Source organism: Erithacus rubecula (genome assembly GCF_903797595.1).
Source record: "Erithacus rubecula genome assembly, chromosome: 1".
Lineage (NCBI taxonomy): Eukaryota > Metazoa > Chordata > Aves > Passeriformes > Muscicapidae > Erithacus > Erithacus rubecula.
The window spans coordinates 107,655,341-107,681,292 of NC_136658.1; the positions used below are offsets into that span (position 1 = coordinate 107,655,341).

The 25,952-nt window shown below is 42.6% G+C and overlaps 1 protein-coding gene across 4 annotated transcripts in view; it reads right to left on the reverse strand.

Moving 5' to 3' along the window:
- The window catches only part of PKNOX1 (PBX/knotted 1 homeobox 1), a 44,730-nt gene extending 19,734 nt beyond the window's left edge, over positions 1 to 24,996 (reverse strand). Inside the window, exons 1-2 of one of the 4 annotated variants that reach the window (XM_079307170.1) lie at positions 24,907 to 24,996; positions 3,419 to 3,496 (exon numbers count right to left, since the gene is read on the reverse strand). The gene's annotated coding sequence lies outside the window, so the exon portion shown is untranslated. Of the gene's footprint in view, positions 1 to 3,418; positions 3,497 to 8,794; positions 9,306 to 13,965; positions 14,111 to 24,906 lie in introns of those variants that run through there. The other 3 variants (XM_079307169.1, XM_079307172.1, XM_079307171.1) reach the window with 3 other exon arrangements.
- Between the last annotated feature and the right edge of the window lie 956 nt (positions 24,997 to 25,952).

A 25,952-nucleotide genomic window follows, 5' to 3' on the forward strand; every position in this document is an offset into this window, starting at 1 on the left:
TCTAGGCATTAGCTGGAGTTTGGTGCCCAGATGAGTTAAACATTTTTAAGTTAAGCCATACAGTAATTAAAAAATAATAAATTAGCAAAGCACCACCACCAGATAAGAGTGTACCCAACTAATTATTACTTCACATTTCATTTTCTTGTCAGATTTGCAGCCATTACAACTGAAATCACCTAATTCACTGAGCCATTACCAGTAACTATTAACACAGAAGTCAATTTTCCTTGACACATAGGAGTCCTAATGTTTAGCTACTATTAAAAAAAATCCATATTAAAAAAGAAGTCAGAGCTCATGTCTTGAAAAACATTACATCCAGGTTAATAATCCCAGGTTTTCTGCTCTTTTTCACTTATATCAGTATTGAAGAACTAAGCTTTAAAATTTTCACCAGTTTAAGATCTGAAACAGAATTTTTTTTTTTTGCAATGTGTTCAATCACTACAAATTTTACAGCTATTTTTAAGTCCTTCCCTTATGGCATTATACTACATATGATCATTTTTAAGAGCAATTTTTACATTTCTGGATATTTTCCCCTACAGACTATAACAGTCTCAAGTGAGTGTTTCATTTTGCAAACACAGGACAAATTTCAATGTTCCCTTTTTTGACAACAGTTTCAGGCACAAACCAAACTCCTCAGGAGCAACCTCAAGCCTTACTTTGCATCAAATTCACTCAGCAGAATTCTTAAGTATGAGTGTAATTTAAAAATCTTTTTTTAAAACAGTTTCAAAGACCAGGGAAGTTCACCAAGATGATATAAGCATGCCTTCCTCTACAAACTAGGTTATATCTGTTTTTACAGAACTTCAGTATTCTTTCCTTGAAACTCAAAAAACATTACTGATTTCTCCACCAAAATTAAAAATTCAAAGGGAATAACCTAAGTGTACTTACTGATAGAAATACTTGAGATTCAACTTTTTTTTACAGTTATAAATCATTTAGTTTGAAAAAATAAATCATCATTTGCCACAATAAGTGAGATACCTCTCAAACTACTTTAAGGGAACACATTCTAAAGCATCAGCCCTGTAAGCATTTGCCTGATGTTTAAACATTTATTTCCTTTCATAAATGGCAGCTGACAGCCAGTGCAAGTGCCTGTCTGTATTGACAGAGTGAACAGTCACATAGAAAATGCTGCTTTTCTTCCTTCTCAAAAGACATACATTTAATTTATGACTGTGACATCCAAAGCATGGACCAGACTACCTTCAAAATAAAAGCAGAACAGTTGGAACAATAAACAAAGAAAGAACAAACACTATTTAATGATTATTTTAAAGCTAAGTGCCACAGAAAACACTGCTAAAGAAATTGACTGTGAAAGATGAAATTCTTAGGAAAAAATGAGAAAATAAAAGTAAAACAGTTGTAGAAGAGGAAGAAAATCTTAAGAGTTCACAGGGAAGTAAGATCATACTTGTGGCACGAATAAAAACCTGGAGAGGGAGGCCACAAAGATAATACATGTAAACTGGCAAAGACAGTAGGACATGGCAGGAATTTTTGGAGAACAAGACAAGCTGGACTAACCCCTCCTTCCAGATTTCCATAATGAAGAGACGTTCCACATCTGGAAGGCCCTGAGGCCACACAAAAGAAGAAAGGAGGAGCTCAGCTTTGAGCTACATCCATAGATTATTTCACCTAGAAGGACTTTTGCCATATTTTCTCCCAGGGTAATGAATGGAAAGAATTCTATATGGGTATATCCTTTATTTCCCACCAGAGCTTCCCCTCTGACTTATAATTACAGTAGAAAAAGATTAAGCTATTAGGCAAGATAGGAACTGATGAGATTTGGTGAAGACAACCACTGCAAATCAAGAAGAACAAATTGAGCTAATCACACGCTTAAATTGAGGCAATTAACTGAGGAATTACTTCTGTTCACTAAAAAGAAACATTTCCTCATTACTCAATAGAAGCAAGAAACACACCACGTTGAACTTTAAGAAAAGTGAGTGAGGAGGAATTTAGAGATTTGGCTTTATAACCTCGTTTGGGATGCAGCAGGCAGGGCAGAGCCTCAGCAGATGCTGCTATTGCTCCCAGATGTTTGTCACTGCCACAGATAATCACTTCCACAGCTCCTCCACACATGGATGGTTTCTGATCCTTCTCACATCCAGCCAGGCTGGTTCAGGCTCCCCCAGCTGAAGGTGGCTATGATGGAAAGCAGCTGACTGGGTCTGAAGTGCACTTGGACACCCCCTGCTCCTGGCTGACCCACTCGTGGTGATTTCTGGTTTGTGTGTGGATTCTCAGCTCACAGCAGCACTGCCTCAGGACACAGAGTATTTGGGTATCTGAGGTGAACACAAGAATATATGACTTCTGGACATCTTAGCTTTCAAAATGCCAATTATTCTCTGTGAAAGAAATTGAGAGTAGAGGGAAAACTGTGTGTTTGTGCTGTATTCAAAGACTTGCTTAACAAAAGACTTAATAACAAAAAGACTTAAATAACAAAAATAACCTGAAGGGGACTCTGCCAGTCTGCTTCACATAGAACAGAACTAATTCTTATTTTATTTATTTTGAAAGCAAAACGTGTGGAAAACCCAAGGAAAAACTTAAGGTCATGTAACTGGAAGCTGATGCATGACCTGCAATCAGAAACTCCACTGATACCTGTGGCAAAAGGGAATTCATAAAAGATCATGGTCTACAAAGCAAAGGGGAAAAAAAATGAAAGCCTTTTATAAAATGAGGTATGAAGGGAAAATGTAAAGCAGAAAGGAAGCTAAATGAAGAGGGGCAATCATAATTAGAAATGTGGAGACTTTGTGCAAGTTAAGTCTGTAAGAGAAGAGATTAAACGTGAGCTGAAACACACACAAAGTGACCACTTCACATTCATCACGCCACTCCTGGCTTGTTCCACTTACTCCTTTATAATTAAGGGCACAGGGACCACCCAGTAACCTTAGCAGAAGGTGCAAGTGAGCTGCTGGAGATCAGTGGGAGCATTTTTAACATACACAAGCTACAACAGATGTTTGTAAGAGATATAAATAGTTATGCTTCAGGCTACAGCCTAACCACCAACCCTCTTAGGGTTGTGACAGAACTACCCAACAGACTTGTTAACAAGTAATCATTCCTTCTAATTTTCTCTCAAATATGTTTCTTTGAAGTCCTTCAGAGAAATGCATGACTGGCAGATGCAGCATGGCTCTTTGTTCATTCTTATTTAACTTTGGTCCTGGCCCTCGCTATGTAACATTAGATCCTCACATTCACACACCAAGTTAAAAAGAAACAAAAATCAATTCTCATTGGCACATGAAAAGCAACTAGAACTGGCTTCCTTTTCAACAATGCAGGATGATCTTTATTTCCAGGGCACATTCTTTTCTAAAGAAGATAAAATATTGGCCATGAGAAAGCTGCTCACCCCTTTCCTTCAATGAGTTGAAGACATTATCTTGTTCCAGCAGAGATCCCACTGATGTTCAACCTGGAAGACAGAAACCTAAAAACCAACAGAGAAATAGTCAGAAGAAAAGACCATAGAACACACATTCTAAGACTCAACATGATTTTTTAAAATTGTTTTCTTATGTGGTTCCCTCATCAAGTTTTAATGACAGACAGGAATTTCTTTGCACGTTTTGCAAATTTTGTTTTGTTAATAATCTCTAATCACACCCATTATCCCACACTTGAACTTCTTATCCCATTATTTGATCTTTCTCTCATCTTATTCCATTCATTCTCTACATTCACCTTTGTCTCTGCTGACACCTCTAACAGAAGGCTCCATTTGGATAATAACTCCCTCACTGTTCAACCTTCACATTCTACTCCTTGGCTTGGTTTCTGTCTGCCAAGGCTAGACAAGACACATCCCAAAAATAAAACCATGAAATGCAAATAGGAATAACTCACCACTGTTGTGAAAATTAAGCATGAAATCAAGAAAGGTGAGAGATTTTCTCCCCCCCATTTAAATCTTCATAATCATTTGACTACAATCCATGGTAAAATCAAAGCATGATGCTAGAAATGGGCCACTGTTAGGATCCTGCCTTCTGTGAAGACAGGTTCTGCTACAGGATTATTTGGCAATTTTTAAAAGCTTTCCAAAAATTACCACTTAAAATTACCTTAATTACATTTAATATCACCCATTTAATACACTGAAGCTACTTTTAAAAAGTAGTAAGGATTGTGAAAGCAAAGTAGCAAAGATTGTGAAAACATACTTAGAAAACACAACTACTGAAAAGCATTAAAAAAATCATCTCAGGGGAAGTTGCAGACACTAAGGTTGCACAGAGGCCACCAGAAATTAAATGACTGCTAAAACACAGCAGAGATCTTGAATCTGGTTATCTCTGTTTCTCACACAAAGTTCACAATAAGAAACAGAGAGAAAGTAACTCCAACATTTTTGAAAGCAAGATGGAATTGGTCTTTGAACTGGTCTTTAAACTTACTAAAGTTATTTTCCAAAAAGTGATGGTTTTCAGACAAGTTTCCAGAAAAACAAAATCACTCAATCTAGATGCCACCTCTGGTTCATGAAACCTGGTTCTAAACAGCAGGGAAGGTATTTGAGGAGTTTGAAGGCAGTTTGAATTTCAGCCATTGGTTAGAGACTGAACACTGAGCAAGAAGGAGTTTCAGTCTGAAGTGATAAACCTGGTCTTGAAGGTTCAAGGAGCAGATGGGACATTAAAAGTTCTTACCACTGTTCCTTATACTGTCAAAGATCTATTCTTCAGAAAATGGGCTCCTCTCATTTTTGCAGCCTCTTAATTCTGTTCTGAGGACAGTGTAACCCTCTTACTCTCTTCTTCACAAGCCATGCATTTTGGTATTCATTCTCATTTCATTTACTGGGCTACTTTCAAATAAAAGACTTCTCACTATTCATGGCATCTTCAGAATGGAGATCACTGACAGATAAATCAGTGTAGATAAATAGATAAATTATCCATTCCTTATCTCTGGTCAGACATAAGGAGGACTACAGAACATCTGAAAATCCTGCACCTCCATTCAGAAATAACTGCAGCCAAGAACTGATGGGGCCACTGCTGCCAGATTTGGTCAGTTAAATATTCAATGTATGAAGTAGTCCCTGCCTGCAAAGCCTTCAGCTGAAACTCTGGAAATAGCAAATTTCTAGACAGCTTAGGAGATACCAAAGCCAGGAACAAAGAGGTGCTACAGAAATACAGGCCTGGGTGAAGATGCTGCAGAGGGAAGGATGTGGCTGAGAAGGAGCCAGAGGGTATTTTGCCCTCTTCAAAGAGAAATTAGACATTTAATACTGCTGTCTACCCTAAAATACATCAGACAACAGAGATCTGAGCTTGCAGATGATGATGTCTTGCACATTTCAATGGGGGCAAGAAGGGGGAGATGCACTTCTTATAGGGTGGAGACAGCACCAAGGCACTTTGGAATCATAACCTGGACTTGCTATTGCCAGTTTTTGTTTTCCTTTTATTCCTCTGGCAGACAAGCTTTAAAGCAATGCCATCAATAATAAAAACTGTAATATGTACACATAATACGTAAAGTGTAATAAAAATACCTAACTGTGAAACCAAAACAAAGGGCAACTTGCTTTGTCTCTCAGAAAGTGAATCACCACTGAGGTTTTAACTACAAAGTAAAAAAGGAACTTGTTCATTCTAGCACTGAAGGAGCCTCGTTTGAGTCATCCTCTCATTCTGTGTTTCAGATCACAGGAAGCAAAGACCTGTGCATATATCACAAGTACTAATATGAGCAGACATTAAGATCCATGTATTTTTATAGATTCAAATAATGATAGTAATAATAGATTCCAATAATGAAGCAGTAAGCAGAGCACACATGCCAACATCCAGGATTCATTCCACCTTTGCTGCAGTCCATCTCCATCTCCACTGACCTGCCCACGCAGAGTCATTCACAGAAATTAAGACAAACAAATCAATATGAAGTTGATGCAGACAAGTTTATTAAAATTGTGCTCAATGAGAATGTTCTCCTCATTCAGCACCAAGGTGGCTTTCATTTCCTCTGTCTCATGTACTTAAAAAGTACAGTCATTATTTAGAATATTATACTTTTAAGAAAGACAATGTTCCTGTTCAGGAACATAATAGCAGCCTCAGGGAGCTCCATCACATGGATACAGCCACTCAGTTACTCTACAACAGCTATGCTGTCAATTGCCCTGGGAGTCAAGCCCTAAAAAGCCACAAAACCAATTTCTGGCTGCAGTAAAATGAGATTTATTTTGTGTCACTTTGTTCCCTTTATTATTTGGTGGTGCAATAGAGTTACTTATATGTTAATCTTGATGAATATGAGATGACATTAAAAAAATGAATGCAAATTATACTTTGAGAAACTGAAAATTAAAAATAAATTAAAATCCACAACTTAGGTTGAATTTCTGTAGATATACAGGCTACACTCCAAGCTGCCATCAACCTTTCTTTACATATAGGATTTTGAAAATACATGCTATGTCATAGTGACTTCATTCTGCAAGAGCTCTCCAACAGTATCTACTGTTTGTTGTCCCATTAATTTTCCTCTTTTCATATCCCTCCATCTCAGATCTTAGCAACCCATACAAAGTGTTCATACCACAGGCCACTTCCCAAGCACCATCACACATTGTGATGACCAACAACAAAACATCTCATTAAAAGATTTATGTTCCTTTGGCAACTCATTTTTTGTTTAAACTCTGCTTTTGGTACATTTAATTCTATAAATTCTCCTATTTGCAAGCATCAAATTAAAAATAAATCATAAAAAATGTGGCACTATATAAGCTGAAACTGGATATGCAGTTAACTGATAAAATGAATATTAAGGATGCATAGATCATAGGAATTCCTCCAGGCTCAACACCAGAAATAAAACTGAGGGATCTGAGTCTTGTGAAGAACTCCAGCTCCTAATTCTGCACACACCCTTGGTGTGTACACCAGGGAAAGGTGCATAATCATGGGTCACATTCTTGATTCTATCACCAATTTACCACATTCTTAACAAGGATGAGAAAGGTGAGGAATTCTACCCAATCCAGTCATAAAAGGATGCATGGCAGGTATCCTGCCCCCAGGTAGCTCTTGGATTTCTGGAAGGAAATCCTCAGGTTGCTCTCCTACCTTCTGCAAAATAGAATCCTCATTCTTCTGACTATGGAAAGATCCTCAAATTCAAGGAGTTTCCTGCAGTATCTCATTTCTCCTACTCAATTCACATTGTAATTTGACCCTGTTTTATCAGCCTCATAAAGTAATAGCAAGGAATTTAGGGGACTAAAAAGCAATTTTGTCAAGAGGAAAACAAAACCAGTGGGAAAGGAAACCTCCCTGTTTAATTGTTCCAAAACTCTTGAGGGATTAGGGTATGAAGGAGCAAAAATATTTCCCAACACTCCCTCATCCACCACCAATATTCACATAATAAATGAAGATTGCTTTGTTTCTGTATTCTTAATACTACACACAGAAGGAATTTATGAGTCCAACATGAGAATCCTCACAAACATTTCCTGCTACAGGACAGAAAAGGATTTTTTGCCCTCAGTTTTTACCCAACGTGCTTTTATGACATGTTGGACCCAAAAATCAGGATGATGGTGTCACATCTGCTTTGCTGCTGTTGTGGCAAGAGGGTGGCACTGGAAAGACTACAAACACTCCTTACATCCCAGAGGATGTGTATCAGCACTTCCACAGCTGGGACTGATCCTGTACAACTCCTGCTTACTGATATTTAATTACTTTTAAAAACCAAATTTCAATTAAAAAAACCCCCAAAACAATAAACAGAAAAAAAAGGTGAGAACTCCACCTGGATAAAAAGGGGTGTTTATGTTTTAAACACAAATCTACCCCTCTGCCACTGAAGCCTTTGGAATATCCACATGAGCACGTCCCAAATTTCTTACTTTTGGAGACACTCATGGAACCATCTCCTTCCAGGCAAATTAATCCAAAACAACAGGAAATCCTATTTTAATCATGATTTGCATCAGCACCCAATAAACTGTGATTGAAATTAATCTTGTTTTGTGTTTATACTTTGTGGTTTCATAAAGAAGACACAGAATAACCACCAGTCTCTCTGCCTTTTTTGCTATTGAATATTTTACAATGTGAGCAGTTTGTGTAAGCATATGTTATGTTTTCCAACATTTTTATTATAAAACCATAAAAGTTTCCAATTATTCTAAGAAGGCATGAATTCCTGATGCTATTGAAGTACAGTTGAAGGGTAGATAGAAGTTTTATTTAAATAACAAATGCACTTAAAATGGACTTTGGATTTTGAATGGGTAAGAAAATGCCCTCAACACATTTTTGGTATTTAAACAATTCATCAAGATCAAGTTGTTCCCTTATCAATTATTTCATTTTTATATATTTTATGATTTCTGGATACACCATTAATGAATCAAACATTAACTTGGACTAGCCAAAAAACCTGAAAGAGACAAAATCCTGGTTCTGCAACCCCCTGTGAAATCCATCACTAACTTTTCCAGAATCTTCCCTGTTTTGACTCCAATATTTCATCAAACCTAAACAACCAACTTTGCTTTGCTACTAAGTTTAGGTCTTAAGATTAATTTCCCTTAAATTAGTTGTTGGTTTACTTTTAAAATGAGGATTAAATAAAAACTCTTGCTTTCCTTCTCCACTCTTGTTTCCCATCTCTCCCAAACACAAATCTCCACCCTTCCAGGAGTTACGACTGCTGCATAAGAATTCTGGGGTAAAGAAAAACTATTTAGGATTAAACTCACCCATCACCTGCTGCTGTGAGCTGCATCACGCTGAACTACTTGGTCCAGTGATGACTGCACAGACAGGTGACATGCAAGGACCAACAGACAGGAAGACACTCGTGTTACAGGAATATTCAGGTAATTTAGATAATAAATATTTGCTCAGTACCATATAAATCAGGTTTTCCAAGAGGTTAAGGTCTGTTGAAGTTTCTCAAGGAACAGCCATATGCTCCGCATGAATGCTTATTGCTCCTTTTCCCTCTGCAACACTAAAATCCACAACTCAACTGCTGATATGCTCTTAAATAAGAAGAATCCTGCCTTTCTTATAAATTAACATATTTACTTTGTCTTAAAGTCATTCTCAAGATGCTGAATCATTTTAAAGTTGGCAGAATAACCCTGCTCAAACATATTCATCATGGCAAATTTCAGTAGGACTAAGAATGAAGCTACCAGTATCAACATCTCAAAATAATAATAGTAGAAAAGATAACCAGATACTCTTCCTTTTGGTATAGCTACTACCATAGCCTAGATCACATAAAAATGGGCTAGAAAATATAAATTAAGTGATCACAGACTGACCCAGAAGTTCTTTAGTTACAACAACATAGCACACACATTTTCATTCCCCTGTTCTCTAGGCATGTTAAACACATGTAAAGATCCAATTTCTGTTCTCTAACTGCCCCTGTTTCCTTGGAATATAAAAGGTTTGCACTTTATTTTTCAGCAAGTATGACAATATCCTTTTCCCTTTGCTTTGTTTGCTGTGTAACTCATAAAAAGCCAAGCAGGATGTGAAGTACAGCCACACTTCCTAGCTGCTTCTGCCCTCAAGAAAAAACACAGGCAATTCCAAAACCTCACCAATAAAACAAGAATTCGAATTTGAAGTTTTCAAAGAAATGGATCCCCCTTTCAGTATACCAGCAGTGAGCTGCCATATTCTACTTTTTTGCCTGATTTTCCCATCAGCTGCAGAAGAGAGAGCTGCAGATCCCTGGGCACAGCAGGGCAAGGGAGACTCTGTGATCATCAAGCTCAGCTCTCATTTTCAAAAATCACCTTTTGACTCTCTGTATACTTAAACAGCCCTCAGGTTTAACAGCCAATACCTCTTTTGTACACCAAGGTACTAAAAAATGAGAACACCACGGCCTGGAGCAGCTGCCACATCAAACCCCAAACAATCCTGTGAAGGACAGAACCAGCCATGCGAGAACAAGAGCTGAGTTTCATTTCCCTTTCCAGCACCAACTTTTGCCTCTCAATGCCATACATGATGTGGCATCTCCTTCCTGCTGGTTACTTCCAAGTTACCAATTTCATAAAAACAGTGCCACAGCTCCATAACAACCAAAATTGGCATTTCCAGATCTGTGGTGCCATTATTTATTTTCTACCCCACTTTTTCTAACCCCATTTTCCACACCTCTGGCATGAAATCACCTCAGTGAACAAAGCAAAAAACCTGCTACAAGTGTGAATATTTCAGTGTTCAATTCCCTTGGGGAGACGTAAAATGGTCTGGGTAAAAGATTTTGGCAACATCTGGCATCAAATAAGCAAATGAAAGAACTCCATCAGCAGCTTTTTCTCCTTGCTCTTGGAATCCTCTTGCTTAGAAAAGCACTAAGTTGTTTTACATTTTGTACAGCACTGAGCTGTGGCAAAATAAACCCCTCTGAGATTTCTCATTTTTAAACCTCCAGACTCTTCGAACAGGTGAGAAGTGAAGTAACCAGCTGCTGCTGCTGCAAGTAACATTTGCAACATTTTTAATTTCACACCAAAAAAAAAAAATTGCATTTGGTCTTACTTAGACCAAAATAAAAATATTAATCTGCTTTACTGTAAGCTTTCACATATGTGCCAGTTTTGCAGAGGCAACATTTGGCTCCCAGACCACGACATAATATTCTGAAATACAATTTGGACTGCTTCATTCAGGACATTAACATGGCCATTAGAACAGGCAGTTCCACTGCCACAGTGGTGGTTCTGTGATTATTCACCCTCAGCCACTAATACAGGGCTTAATTTCACCAAAGAGTTACTGTTTTCCAGGAAATTGAATTGCTCCTGCACGCTCCCAAACTTGGTAGCAATCAGAATTATTAGGGCTTTATTAGAGCACTGCATTTAAAGCACAGAAAAATACAGCTGGAAAGCAAAATTCTGAAGAAAAAATAACAGCTTTCAGAAGACTAACCATTTTATAAGACTAAAGCATTTAAAATAAATTTATATTTCATTCATTCTAAATTCCTTTCAGTCCTATCATAGAACATTGCAAGGGCTTAGTTACAAAATACTGTTTTTGTTTAACCCAAATATTACAACTTGTATTAAAACTACAAATCAAAGCTGTAAGTACTTAATACCAGCTCGACTTTTTAACATGGCAAAGTGAAATTTCCAAATGCAAAATAAAATCCCCACCGACTCTAACAACAAGGTACCCAAAAAGTGAAGAATTATTGGGTTTTATTTCAGGACATGGGAAATGAAATATTTCAGTCCAGCAAAATGCATAAGCACAGATTAAAAAAACCCGCTGGGGAGATCAATGAGAAATGATCTGAGGCTCCAAAATCTCAGGCAGCACAACAGTCCCTACTTTATCCTGTGATTTCCCATATTCACCCTGACTGAGCTCTGCCTTTCACCACTGAACTGGACAGTATGTAAAGAAAACACAGTAAAACCTACAAAGTTTTTCTGTGGATACTTTAATTACAAGATGACAAGAAAATATGTCAAGTGGTGACAGTCCAGTGTAAAAATATATTGCACAGTTCATAAAATAAACTGAAGATAGAATATACATGAGAAAAATAATCAGAATTGTTTTGAATAATTATGTGAAATGTTCGGGGATTTTAGTCCTTCAGAAATTTTTGAAAACTTGAATGTAATGATTAATGTAATATGCGATTACATAGAGATTACAGAGACTCCAAAAAGGATAAATTTGCAATTTTACTTGATAGAAAATGCACTCAAAATGCATTTGCTGAGCTGGATACTGTAGCAATGACACAGTCTGGAAATACACGTAAAGATGGATTTCTGATACAATCACAACTTGTTTCCTGGTTCAGTGCGATCCATGAAATTCACACATGCAGCTAACAGGGATCCATCCAGCTGCAGAAGCCATCTCACTTCAGCCACACACACAAATACAGCTAAAGGGACATAACCCATAGCACAGGCAGCCCATAAACAGATGACATCCCATAGAGGACAGGGAACAACCTGTGAGTGCATTCACAGTATGGAGAACAGCAAGATATGCAAATATCCCAAGCCACAGTTGCTACAATTCTCTTCATCAAACAATCTATACTAGTGAAATTTTGTGCAGGAGCATCTTCGAGAATAAAATTAGGAACCAACTAAATGTGCGTGCTTTTGGTAAAAACTTAGAGAAGATTTTTTTAGTTAAAAAAAAAAGAAATAAAAAATTGAGATATTTAGCATACTTTGAGAGTGACCTACAGCTTTTTGCTCTCCTCCACTGATTTTGGCCCAAGTGTTTTCCAACATCCAGAACATAATGATCATGTTCCCTGTTCCTGGGATCTGTTTAATGGAATGCACACAACCTATTCCTAAGAGGGGCAAGGACAAAAAAATGAATCTTGCCTGGGCAGCTCTCAAGTGCAAGCATAAAATATTAAAAAAAAAAAAAAAAAAAAAATTGGAGGGGAAAAAAATGCGCCAACAAAACAACAATTCATAATTAGTTCACTTTTAAGGGTTTTACATCAGATATAGTGTCTTGAATTAGGAAGAAATTATTTACAGTGAGACTGGTGAGGTACTGGGACAAAGTGCCCCGAGAAGCTGTGGCTGTCCCTGGATCCCTGAAGCCCCAAGGCCAGGCTGGATGAGGCTTGGGACAATCTGGGACAGTGGAGGGTGTCCCTGCCCATGGCAGGGGGTTGGAACAAGCTGATCTTTAAAGTCCATTCTAACCCAAACCATTCTGTGATTCTCCCTGCCTAAACCACAGCAGTCAAAACTGCAAAAAGGGACTAAAAACTTCAGCAACAGTAAAGAAATAAGCACATACTGTGACCTGTCTCTAAAATTACACTACATACCAACACTCAAGACTAAAGAAAATATTTAATAAATTATATTTTCAAAAATATCGATAAGCTATACAGAGAATTATCACACGAACGTGTTAACGACTTCTATTGCTATATTGTTAATTGAGGAATTCCGGCGTGTCGGGAGCCATGGGCTGCTCCATGAGACCCGGGACATGCGGCTCACTGAGGCAACACTCGGGGATAAACCCAGCGCTTGATTTATTATTGTTTACACACATGCCCAGCAGGGCCTCTGGGCAGTGTCAAGTCTCAGCTCCTAATTGCGGCCGCGTAAACACCCGGCACCCCGGGCCTGGCTGCGGGGACGGTGTCTGCTCGCAGCCCGGCCGGGAGGAGGCAGAAGGCGGCGCGGCCCCGCGCACACCGCCCCTCGCCGGGACCGCGGGGGAGCATCCCGCCGAGCGGGGCACCGCGCATCGCCGCCTGGGGCAGGGCAGCGTGCAGGGACCGCGGGAGGGACACAAGGACAGCGGCAGGGACGGGGGGACAGCGCGGCGCAGCTGTCCGAGCGGCGGTCCGGCCGTGAGGCCCCCGGAGCGCCCCCCGGTTCCCCCCCGCCGGAGAGGAGCGGCCAGCACGGCGCTGCCCCTTTAAGCACCGCGTCGCCTCCTCTCCTCTGTCTCCCTCCCTCCTTCCTTCCCCCTCCATCCCATCGCCCCCATCTCCTTCCTCCTCCTCCTCTTCTTCCTCCTCCTCCGCGCGGACCCGCGCGCGCTCCCGCGTCCCCTCCCCGCGCGCGCCCCCGCCGGGACACAACGGGCGCACGGCGGCCGTTCCAGAACCTTCCTCGCCTCGCTCCCCCCCCCACACACCCCTCCCCGCTTTTCCCCTCCTTCCCCTGCTTCCCCTCCCCGCGCCCGCCACCGCCCCTTAAACCCCCCGGTCCGTGCGAGCGGCGGCGGAGCGCGGGTGCCCCTTTCTCCCCTGGCCGCCGCCGCCCCGCTCGCCCCTTCCCCAGCCGCTCTCCCGCTTCCCCGGCGCGGCCGTGCCCGGGCGGCGGGCGCGCCGTGATGGACGGCGGGGCTGGAGCGGGGTTTGAGTGACAGCGCTTACCTCGGGTGCCAATCTTCGTCACACTGACAAGCGGCTGCAGCAATCGGGACCCGCACCGCCGCCGCGCGCGTCACCGCGCGCCGCCGCGCCCGGCCAATCGCCGCCCGCGCCGCCCCCGACGCCACGGCGCGCCTCATCAATATTCATCGTCCGGGGGCGGGGCTTGGGCGCACCGCCCCTCCGCATTGGGGCCGCCCGGCTCGCCCTCATGAATATGGATGAGAAGGGCGGGGAAAGCCGGGAGGGTAAGGCCACGCCCCCCGCCGTCTGTGAGGCGGGGGGTGAAACCACTGCTGGGGGTGGGGGGGGGAAGGAGGTACCAAGTGGCTCCGCCATGAGGGGAGAGGCGGCGGCCGCTATGGCGGGTTCGTGCCGCGATCCCTCAGGCAGCGCTTGATGCTCGCCCTGGGATCGCCGCAGGGCGCTGCTCCCCGGGCTTGGGCGTCCCTTGCTTCGGATGTCGGAGCTGCGAGTCCTCGGGCCTTGTGGGCTGGCCCCGGGAGCCGCCTGGGGCGGGCGGGGGTTACGCCGGGGAGCCCCGAGTGCGGGAGCCGCGCTGGAGGCTCCTCACAGGCTGTGCCAGGAACTTCTGCTCCGGCCTGTGTGGGATAAAACTGACCTGCTGATCCCTGTGACCCTTCCAGCCCCAAACCTGCGCTCCCTATTCTCCCCAAACCCCCAAACTGCGGGATGCGAGTGGGGGCAGACCTGCTCTGTCCCTCAGGATGGTGCCCATGGATCAGGATTGCCCAGGATCCTGCCCATGGATCAGGAATTGCTCAGGATCCTGCCCGTGATCAGGGGCTGCTCGGCATCTGCCATGCCCTGAAATAAAGATGCTGACCACACATGGGTTTTTTTTGTACTGAAACTCCACTTGGGAGGAACCAGTGCTGTCACAGCTTCTTCCAGTATGAGTTACCACTGTTAACTATTCCCTTTTCCCAAACCATTCCTTTATAGGGGCAGGAAAGTGTCAGGAATGTGCTGTCAGACGGGTGCCCTGTGGCTTGGCCGTTTTGCTGATGGGATATTTTAAAAGTGTCTCTGCTGTGCAAAGGGCTGGAATGCCTTTGAGTCATGCCTGTCACAGGTGTAGATCGATCTGCCGTCTCCACCTTGTTCCTCGTTCTCAAGACTTCTGAAAGATCATCCCCACAACCCCTCCCTGGCTTTGGGAGCAAAGGTTTGCAAGGGGAGGAAGAAGGTGACGCAGAAAAAGCAAATCTCATTTTAGGAAGCTCAGTTTAAACCCAAAGCAGTTTTGCTTTCAGGTCTTGTAGTCCCTCTGCAAAGCTGTCACTGGGAATCTACTTGATCATCTTGTAGCCAGTAAACTGGGAATACCCTACATTTTTTTATGGTCAATGTCTCTCTTCTGGTTTAACAGTAGCAAGTCAGCTTTTGGTTTGGTTTGGTTTTTTTTGTTTGTTTTGTTTTTATTTTGTTTTTTTGTTTTGGGCCAGGCCACTTTTAAAAGATCTGGCTAATAGTTTGGCAATAGAAACAGCTCCTTAAATGTTCCTTCAAGCCAGTGTTCCCTCAGTCCTGTGCGTCACTGCTGTCCCAGACCCTGCTCAGCCAACACAGTTGCTTCAGGAATCTTGTCACCCTGTGCACACTGCCACCATTTGTCCAGTGACAAAACAGTTGCTCTGTCCCCTCGCCAGACCGCCTGGAGCCTTCACAGCAGTTCCTTTTCCAGCCATTTTTCCCTGCACAGTCACAACCACACGGACATTGGGCTTGTGAGCAGAGAGGAACTTCTGCACCAAGCAGCAAGGGTGGAACTGAGCTGTGATATCCAGAGCACTCAGATGGGTAAATCATGGCTCAGTGTTAATGGGAATGATTTATTTAAGCAAGATGAGGAAAAGAAAACCCCTAACCAACTCTTGCTTTGTCTCATTCACAAGAGCCTCTTCCCCTGTTTCCACTCAGCACCTCTCATACAGTTCCTGTGGCCAGGTTGGCTGCTTCTACCACAAGTTTCAGCTCTCATTATCCCTGACACATTCATTAGTGACACATTCACTAAACAGTGCTTAAAATTAACTGCTTCCCATGTCCAGACCTGCCTCTTCTTCAAATTTGATTCTCCCTGCAACCCCTTTGTTCTGCTTCTGCCTCGCCTGCACTTTTATGGATAGGAGTTCGCTGATTTCTTCTGAGAACGAACAGATTAAATTAAAACTAATTTAGTTTCTGTTTAATCTCTCCTCCCAGCGATCTTGAAAGCCTTGCTTGATGCCTTTCCAACTTGAATTTTCTTTTCTCCTCCTGCTTCCCTTTGCTTTTCCTTCTCTTCCTGGCTGCCACTTTCTATTCCTGAGCTTCCCCCACTCACATACAACAGGTGTAGAAATTCCTCACCTGCTGTTTCCCCCTCACACCAGTAATCCCACATTTTGGTTGCCTTTGTAACTAAAGTTACTCCATCCAATACTCTCCTCAGCCTCTTACTCTTTCTGTGATTTCAGTAGATGTTTTAACTCTCTTGATCTTAGAGTTTGTGATCAGAATGAAGAAAACTTGGTTTCCCACGTCTATGCATTGTGGTTTGTAAACTTTAGGGTGTAAGGATCAAGTTTTAACTGAAATCTCTTCCAAAGCTGTGATTTAAGACTCTCTTTAGTCAGTGCATGCTGTTGCCCAAGAGTTCCCACTGCAGATTTTCCATGATTTGGGGAGAACATGATACATTCTCCCTGCTCCACAACTTATTTTAATCAAAATCACAGGGACTAAGTTATTCTGTCAGCTTTAATCCTGTCTGGAGTAAACCACTAGATTCAAACATTATTAAATAACATGGATACACCCTCAGATATACCTCTACCTACGTGACATGATCATATAAACCTCATTCCCACAAGAAAGTAACCTAAAAATCATTCTTGATCAAACTCGTGACTTCCAGCTCACTGAAAGCTCTGATCCCACTCACTGTCAAGAGGTCCCTGATTTTCAATTTGTCTTTAGTCATCTCTGATACAGCTTCTGCAGGCTTAATTTTTAAGGCTTAAGCTTAATTTTTAAAATATCACAGCTGGAATTACTCCAGGAGATGAAGACTTAAGAAAAGCCCTGAAAATTGCAGGACCCTTGAGAGAAGCCAGCAACTTGGAAAACAGGAGCAGCAGGGGAAAAGAATGAAGAAGTAACTGAGATGAGTGATCCAAAAGCAAACAAAAGAAAATCCCAACAAAATGAAACAGAGAGAAAGGACAGGTGCCTTTACTTTCAGTTTCTGGCTGTCCAAACTATTTAGACAACAGTGTTGTCCCTTATCAGTTCTGCAAAAGAAGATCCAATCCATAGATGGAAGACAGCACTCCTGAGGAAATTGTCCATACTACAAATCTTGTAAGGATTATTACACAGCTGATGAGGTTTTATGCCATGGGTGCCACTTCAATGCAGTGGTGAGAGGGCTGCTTTTCTTTCTAAAAAGCAAAAGCCACGTGCCAGGGTGAATGAAATGTCATTTTAATACTTTGTAATAGCAAACTACGATACATAAAAATGGGTTTTGACAATATTCAGGCAAATAACAGAACACTCAGATTCTCTAACTTCTGTTACTCTTTTCACATGTGGATATTAAATAAAATTGCTAAGTATAGCTCATTATTTGAAGCATGCCCAGATAGGTTTGTGGGGTCAGGAACTTACTTGACTACTCAGAGCAGTCTCCAATATATAAGAGCACTCCTCACAGCTGGCACAAATAATTGCACACACTGAACTATTGAGGTCCTGCCTCATCAAATGAGACAAGCACTTTCCCAAATCTCTTCTCTGAAATACACTTTCACTATCAATTTAGGCACAGTAGGATTATGTAAGTGTATTGGGGGACAAAACTCTATCCTCCATACAGCTGCTAGAGGAATTAGGCTTACTCTGACATCCTTCAGCAATTACCATGTTATGAATATTACAGCTGTGTGCAAAACTTAACATTCACCTGCATTTAACCTGTTCAGATCACTTCTCATGCCTCTCCACTGTGAAGGTGGCAGCTCTTTCATAATTAAGCTTTCAAAGGCAACATTTACATAGAGGTGAAGGGATGGGCAGGTGGCAGTAATCTGTACTCAAAACTTGTGGAATAAAGCCTGTAATCACAGTGATAAGACTGGAATAATGTAAAGAGAACAGGCTTTCCCTCAGATTTCCATAAAAATCAGGTGAGTTTTTAAGTGCTGATCTGACAATGCCTCTGCAGAAAGCCAGTTTCTCCTTTTGTCACTCCAAGGGAATAAAAAGTATGTAGTAAGACATGTCAACAACTTAGATGTCCTCTGGGTGTTTGGAGAGCATCCCCAAGAGCAGCCTTGGTGAGCCCTGTTTGCAGGCACAGCACATTCACATCTGCAGCCACAGCTTTCTGTGCTATAGGAGGAGCCTGGAAAAAATGGGATTTACTTTATAGTGGATACAGCTTTTAAGATTTTAAAAGCTGAAATTAATGAGTGAACTCAGTTCTAAATAAACGTGAAGCTTAGCTTGAACTAGATCACAGAGATCTGCATAACTCAGCTGGGAACACTCCCTCTGGAGAAATTAGGAGCTCGTGTCCCACAGCAGGACTTGGGCTCAGACCAAGAGCTGGCACTGCAGTGCAGCACTTCTGCAAGGAGTTTCTGTGCAGGGACCAAGGATGCCACCCTTTGAATCAGCTCTTACTGCCTTGTGTTTTTCCACCCTCTCTATTCAGTAGAAAAACCAACCTACTTAAAGCCTCCTTAAACAAAAGGAAAAATTAGAAGTGTCTTACTCAATATTTCTCCTCATGTTAAATCAAATTTGAATTTTCCAGAGCTGTACATTAGCTGAATCACTGGCTGCACACTACTCACTCCATCTGTTTATATGGTTGAGTCACTGCATTACCAATATTTTAACACGTTACTTGGAAAGAATTTTGGGCGATCTGGAGGACAACCCCCCAGAGCTCTGTAAGATAATGTTCCCTTCTCTGTGTTCTGTAGCACCATACTCGACTCATTGCTCCCTTTCTGCTACCAGAAAGATGTTAATTGGAACAAATGGCTATTTTAGGAATAAAAGCACTGCTTCCACTTAAAAGCTGAAGATCAAGCTGTGATGTAGAAATCCACTGTCACCTCCCTGTGTGCCCTGGGAACTGTGCAAGGAGTTCCATGGTGATGGAACAAACATCTTTCACAACCCAGCGTATCTTTTTTTCCACTTGAGATACTACAAACAGGTTATTTTCTGAGGGAAAACTGTCTGGTTTTAACTATGCTGAGAGCTCTTCAAAGTTTCTTCAAAAATAAGCTATATGTAAAAAGAATTTTTTATTTACCTCTGTGTAGAAGGTCAGGAGGATGGAAGGGTGCAAAAAATAGGATTGAAAAACAGTGTCAGAAGGACAGAGATGGAATTGCTGATACACATTTTATTTTACGAGAAACATAAAAAGAGAATATTTTGTGTGAATGTCACCATGGAGGACTATGAATACATTCATGTTATTCTGGGAGTTGAGAAGCAGAAAGTGAAACCAACTGAAATAAAAGAAAACCAGCGAGACTAGTTTTACTTTTCAGACCAGGGGTTAGATCCAACTCTTGCAGAAGTTGGTGGAACAATTCCCAACAGCTTAAGCAGGTCTTGGATTCAGCAAAGTGAAATGCAGAAAAAATAACCAGGAAGCACTAATGAAAGGTGCTCAAACACTGGTCTACAGAACACTTTCTTCAGTCCATAGAGACGTGACTTTCCTCTCCATTAGTCATTTACTTCCAGCTGCTTTTATGGGTTTCTGCATTTTGGAGCCCTGAAGGACTGAGAGGTGTTGGTAACCAGGAATGAGGATGGCTGGCCAGCAGAGCTGGCTCCTTTGGAGATGGAAGAGGAAAGAATTCAGTTGCTGAGCAAATTGGGAAGGAATAAAGAAGGGACTATCTGAAGCAGCAGAAGGCCATTAAGCTGAGAGGATTAGGTGGCCTTCAGTGAGGATTAGGTGCTTTGCTGCCTAATGCAACTGTCTAGCCAGGCACCTGAGCTCCCAGCACAGAGCAGAAGCAAAGCTGAGCTCCACACAGATGTCTGCACAGAGCTGAAAGCAAATAGGAATTGCCAAGGGCAGAAGCTTTCCACAAACATTCCCTCCTCCTCTCTGCCAAGGTGGGATTTGTGGAAACCACCACACACCCCACCCTGGGTGAAGGTAGCCAAGCCTGCCTCTGCTGGTCCTCACTGCAGCATCTCCTGCACCCCACATCCACACTGACAGCCCAGAGCTCACACACATTCCTACCACCATGTCTGGGTGAAGCCCAGATCTCTGGAGCAGCCAGGCCTCTCAGCAGGCTCTGGATCAGCTGATGGGTTGTGTTTGGGGCAGCATCCCCATTAATGCTTTCAGGCTCTTCCTCAACACAAGGAGCTGCTGTCGTCTGAGTACAAGGACAGCACATGAACTTAAGTTGGAAAAGACTCCAAGATCATCAAGTTCCACCTTTAGGGATCTCCATCTCATCAGCCAGAGCAAAGCACTGAGTGCCACATCCAGATGTTTCTTGAACACCTCCAGGGATGGGGACTCCAACACCTCCCTGGGCAGCACCTTGCAATGCTTTGCAGCCCTTTCCATGAAGAAATTTTTCCTGATGCCCAACCTGAACCTCCCCTGGCACAGCTTGCACCTTTTCTGAATCAGAAGTTGCAGACAGACCATCATATTTGATGGCCACTGGCAGACTTCTCCCCCATTAATTCCTTTATTCCCAATTTTGAACAGATTGCAATTCTATTATGTTCTTTTGCTTGCCAGTAAGTCTCTCCTGGAGTCAGATTACCCAAGTCAGCCTTTCCTCATGAGAAAGAGGAGATACAAGAGACTTTCTAGACAGTTTTTCTAAGATTTACTGATAAGAAAACATTCTAGGAAAGAAAGGCCATGTCAACACCTTGCAGAGCAGTAAAGTACAGAGATCCCCATGCTGGCTCTGCTTTGGATCTGGAAGCAGCAGAAGAAATACCAACCTCATGCTTTGCCTGGGTTAGCTGGTGGGCTGGGAGGCAAATTGGCTGGAGAATAAATGCTCTGCTAGCAAGGCAGTGCTGCTTCTGGGACCCAGGCTTGTATCCCTGCCAGGCTCTGCTTCTTCCTCTGAGAAAGACTGGCCCTTTCAGCCCTGGGCTGGGGATGGGCAGCACAGAGCTGCTTTGTGCATGGCATTCTCCCAAAGCTCTGCAATGCCTGCAGCTACAGACCCACCTCCCCCATGGACCATGAGCTGGGCAGTGACTTTTCAGCCCTTTTCAGTTTGCAACATCCTGTTTATTTCCCAGAGCAGGTGCAGATTCCCAGGGACAAACTTAAGCCTCCTCCCAGAGAAGGGATGCATGAAACCCCACAGCCCATACCATTGCTGTAGGATGTCCTGGGACAGGGGCTGTGCCCACCCAGCACTGAGATTCTTCCTCATCACACACAATATTTATTCATTGACCAGACAACAATGCAATAATGCTCTGTAGGGGGAGGTTTAGGCTGGATATCAGGAAAAAGCTTTTCACCCAGAGAGTGGTTGTGCACTGGAACAGGCTCTTCTGGGCAGTGGTCACAGCTCCAAGCCTGACAGAGCTCAGGAAGCCTTTGGACAATGCTCTCAGGGACATGGTGGGATTCCTGGGGTCCCAGCTGACAGCTCCAGGCAATAGCCAATGCAGCCCTGGATAGGAGAGCAACTCATTCCCTTTTACTCATGTAAGGAATAAGCCACATCAGTAAGATTTTTCTCTTTTAAATATAATAAGTGAAGTTCATGTAGACTGCATCTCTTTTCTAATAATCTGTATATTTTCAAAGAAATAAAGAATCTCAGAATGGTGTGGGGAAGGGACCTCAAAGATCCTCTGTTTTCACTCTCCTGCCATGGGCAGGGACACCTTCCACTATCCCAGGTTGCTCAGAGCTCCATCAAATCTGGTCTTGAACACTTCCAGAGATGGGACAGACTCAGCTGCTCTGAGCAACCTGTGCCAGGGCCTCACCATCTCACAGGGGAGAATTCCTTCCTAATATCCAGTCTAAACCAACTCTGTCAGTTTGAAACCATTCCCCCCTTGTCCTGTCACTCCAGGCTCTGTAAAAAGTCCCTCTCCAGCTCTTCTGTAGGCTCCCTTCAGATATTGGAAAGCCACAATTAGGTCACCCAGCATATTTTGATAGCTTTACTGTCATAAATACAGCATTGATCATGGGCAGACAGAACACACTGGAGTCGGCAGAGACCCTTCAAAAGGTGCCAGAAACAATACTGCTTCTGGCTTTGTGGGTTCATGGAGCAGGACCAGCACTGCAGTCCATTTCATGACTAAACCCTGCTCTCCATAAGTAGTTAAAGCAACAGGGAAGGCAGCAGTGAAATCCACTCCTCATTGAGAGGTGACTCCTGCTCTGCTCCCTCCCCATTTCGGGGATTTACAGTTCAGCTGCCTCCAGGGTTTGCTTCCCTCAGTTCTACTTTCTAACAACTGTCACCAAACCCAGTCAAAATTGTGCTTTTGTTTTGCACTGCCTTCTCCAAATCTCTTCTAAAAATGGTCATGCTTTTGCTTTTCCATTCACTCAGGAATCAAAAAGCTGTTTCAAACCCAGCGTGTTTGTCTCAGTACAACATCCCACGTATAAAATGTGTGCCTACTTTGCATGTCAGTCTTCATTATTTTCTTTACAGATACAGGGAAACAATCATGAGACACTTAGAGGGTTTTTTTTTCCCCCTCAGTTTTCTTTTTTTTTCAGGATGCTGGCATTCCTTTGGCTGCCAAGGAAGATATTCCCTGACTCCACAGTCTCCACAGGCAGCAAGCAGCTGAGCTCCTGTGCTGCACAGTTAGTGCAACAGAGATTCAGTCCTGTCTGCTTTTAGGGACATTCTTTCTTTTTCAAAACTTGGGGAAAAAAAGTTTGACATTATCAAAGATTTGGTATTTTGTGTTTTTTTCCCCCAGTTAGTGTAACACAAGCTGCATGTAGCCAGAATCTGTGGTGACTATAAATTCCAGCTGCTTCCCTGGTCAGTGCAGTGCTAGGATGCTACTGAGTTAGTTAAACATGGAAAAATGGAAGCTTTCAGAACCTCCATTTTCCTGTCATACCTAGAGCCAGCCTTGCCCCTTTTTCATCCTCCCATTCCGTTTTGTATCACCACCTCCACTGCTGACAGTCCTTTTTTTCAATGGGAATATCACAGCTGCAGCCACTGCCAGAATCTCTTGGCAAAGAGCTGCTCTCTGAGTCAGAGCCTAATGCCATTACAAGGTCTGCAACAGCTGCAGCAGTCAGACATCTGCAAGTCATTTGAACATTTTATGATGAATAAAAACTATCCATTACATAGACCTATACATTATATATTAACCCTAATGCTTATTCAGTTACACTAACAATAACCTTTTCCCTCTGCATGCTGTAAACTTCTTTGGCTGCAGCACATGGTAACAGAGATACTCAGAGCTCCAGTCTGGTGGAGCAGTCCCTGTGTACATATTACCTAACTTTTCTCCTATTTAACCATGAAATGATGGAAAGAAAGAAAGAAAGTGAATGCAAAGCAATAAAAACTCATACCATGCATGAGGAAACCATTTTTATATAATTACATGAGACTGCATACAAACGGAGAGGATACAAAACAATGAGAAATGCAGAGGAAGAATGAGAACATGGACTCAAAATGTATAGTGATCTGATTATGATATGCACAGATCTCAGCCCCATCCAGATGTCTCCAGCCAGCAACCTGATCCTCAACACTGCAGCCAAGCAATTTGAAATCTAAAAAATCAGAATACCAAAGACAGGGGAGCAACGCTTACAGAAAAAGAAACTGGAGTTGCAAGTAGTTAAAATCCTTTAAAATAATAACGGCAATAAATAAACATAAATGTGGTTTCATGAAGGAAATATATCCTTGGCCACAAATGATGAAGTCAGCCCTCCAGGACATTGCATTCCTCATGCAACCTGCTGAGCCTGCTCCACATGCAGAGGTATAAAATGCACTCACCAGGTGACTTCAGGAATGGAGCCCCATATGTGATTCCCTACCACTGAGTCCTCTACATATGTGCATTTTACAGCACTAAATGCAAACTGGGCAAGACATTCCTCTGCCTGAGTTTCACCATAAGAGTTTTAAAGAGACAAGGCGAAAGTCTGGCATGACAGAAATGACCATAAATTCTCCATGAGGTTCATCCAGAGCCAGAATTTTCCTAGCAATCCATGTGCATGTCAATATGATTTCATGTTTGTTCATTTGTATCATTTGCAAACTCTTTGGATTCTCAGAAATACAGCCATTCACTTTTATTCTGTATTCACGTGGCCATTTTGGTGCCCATCATAACACCAGGATTGCTTTGGAAGAAGAATGTCAATTAATTTACATTTTTATACCAAATTAAATGTGTGGATTAATAAACTGGAGAACAGTGGTGTTTTAAGTAAGAATTAGCCATTAGAATTGCCTTACAGTTAGAAAAGTGACTTTTAGGAAATGTTTTCTTGACTTGATCTGCTTCCTCTGTGCAATCAGAGGCCAAGCTGCTTATTTTACTGGCAATCCATCTTTATTGCTTGTGTTGGCTTTAATGTATCCATTCAGACAATCCACACATTAAATATGAGAAAGGCCTAATATCCTAAAATCCTAGTAAGTTCACTAACCATTCATTTAAAAGGGAGTCCAGCAAAGGGAGTAATTCATTTTAAGGGTCAGAAAAGCATTACATTTCAAGGATGAAAACCCACATTCCTTTTGACAGATGGGACACTTTACTCGACCTGACCAAATCCCCACCATCAATTTGTGGAGCACCTACCTCCCACAACATTAAAAAAAAAAAAAAAAAGGGAAAATCCTGGCCCTTCTGATGGCAAAGACAACTTACCCAGCGTGACGTGACGCAATGATGCCTCTCTGTGTCAGCAGCCAGCCAGCTGTCTCCCTGCTGCTGCTCCTGCTTTTCCCATGCTCTGGAGGAGCAGGGCTGGAGCAGCCAGGCCACTTGCACAGCCGCTGTCAAGTCAAAGGGCAAGAGCAAAGCTTAGAATAAACACGTTGTTTTCACCCGCTCGCTTGAAGTGCTGCCAGATCTCTTAACACGAGCGCGCATAAACCGGCGAGGATGGCGGAGCCTGAGGCCCGAGCAGCAGCTGGAATCTTGGAGCTGTTACCTGCAATCCTTGAGACTGAATAAACAGCTTCCCCATTCCTCGAGGCTACGTGGAAAATCTCAAAAAACACAATCGTAAAAGTGCAGCCAACACCAAGGGAAAGAGCCCCCAATTATGTCTTTCTTCGGTTCTCTTTTTTTGTAGTCATCTCGAGTTTGCAGCGATGGAAGCAGAGGGGGGAGGAATGGGGTGTCCTTTTGGAAATCTCTAAAGATGCTGGTTTTCCATGACTGTGCAGAAGAAAGCTGCCATTGATTCTAGAGATAAATACTGAAGTTATTCAGAGAGGAGATATGAAGATAAGCAGCTCTGGGCCCAGCAGTAAAACCCAAACAGCAGGAGCTGAGCAGCTGCAGGAAGGGTAGACTGGTCGATTTTTCTTCAGTCCACTGGTGACCTTCAAGAGGCAGGAGTGGGGCAGAGTAGTGAAGTTCCTTGCCTGAACTCCAAAACTCAACAACTTTGAAATGGTTCTTCAGCAAGGACTTGAGAGAAAAAGCTCCTTTGCCACATCCAGCTGCCAAGAGAAAAGGAGTTGAAAAACACCGATTTCTTATGGCTAACGGGAGGGTGATATAAAAGATGGAGACCATTGACTGGTGTCCAGAGACAACAACCTGGTATGAATTCCAGCACCATTCCACTTCCCAGCAGCTGGATTTCTCACCAGGGTGGATTGCTGGTTTTGGACACCTCCCCATTTTTTCCTGTCTGTTAACAGTCTTCCACTAGTAAGTATTTGGAACAGTTGTAAAGCTTT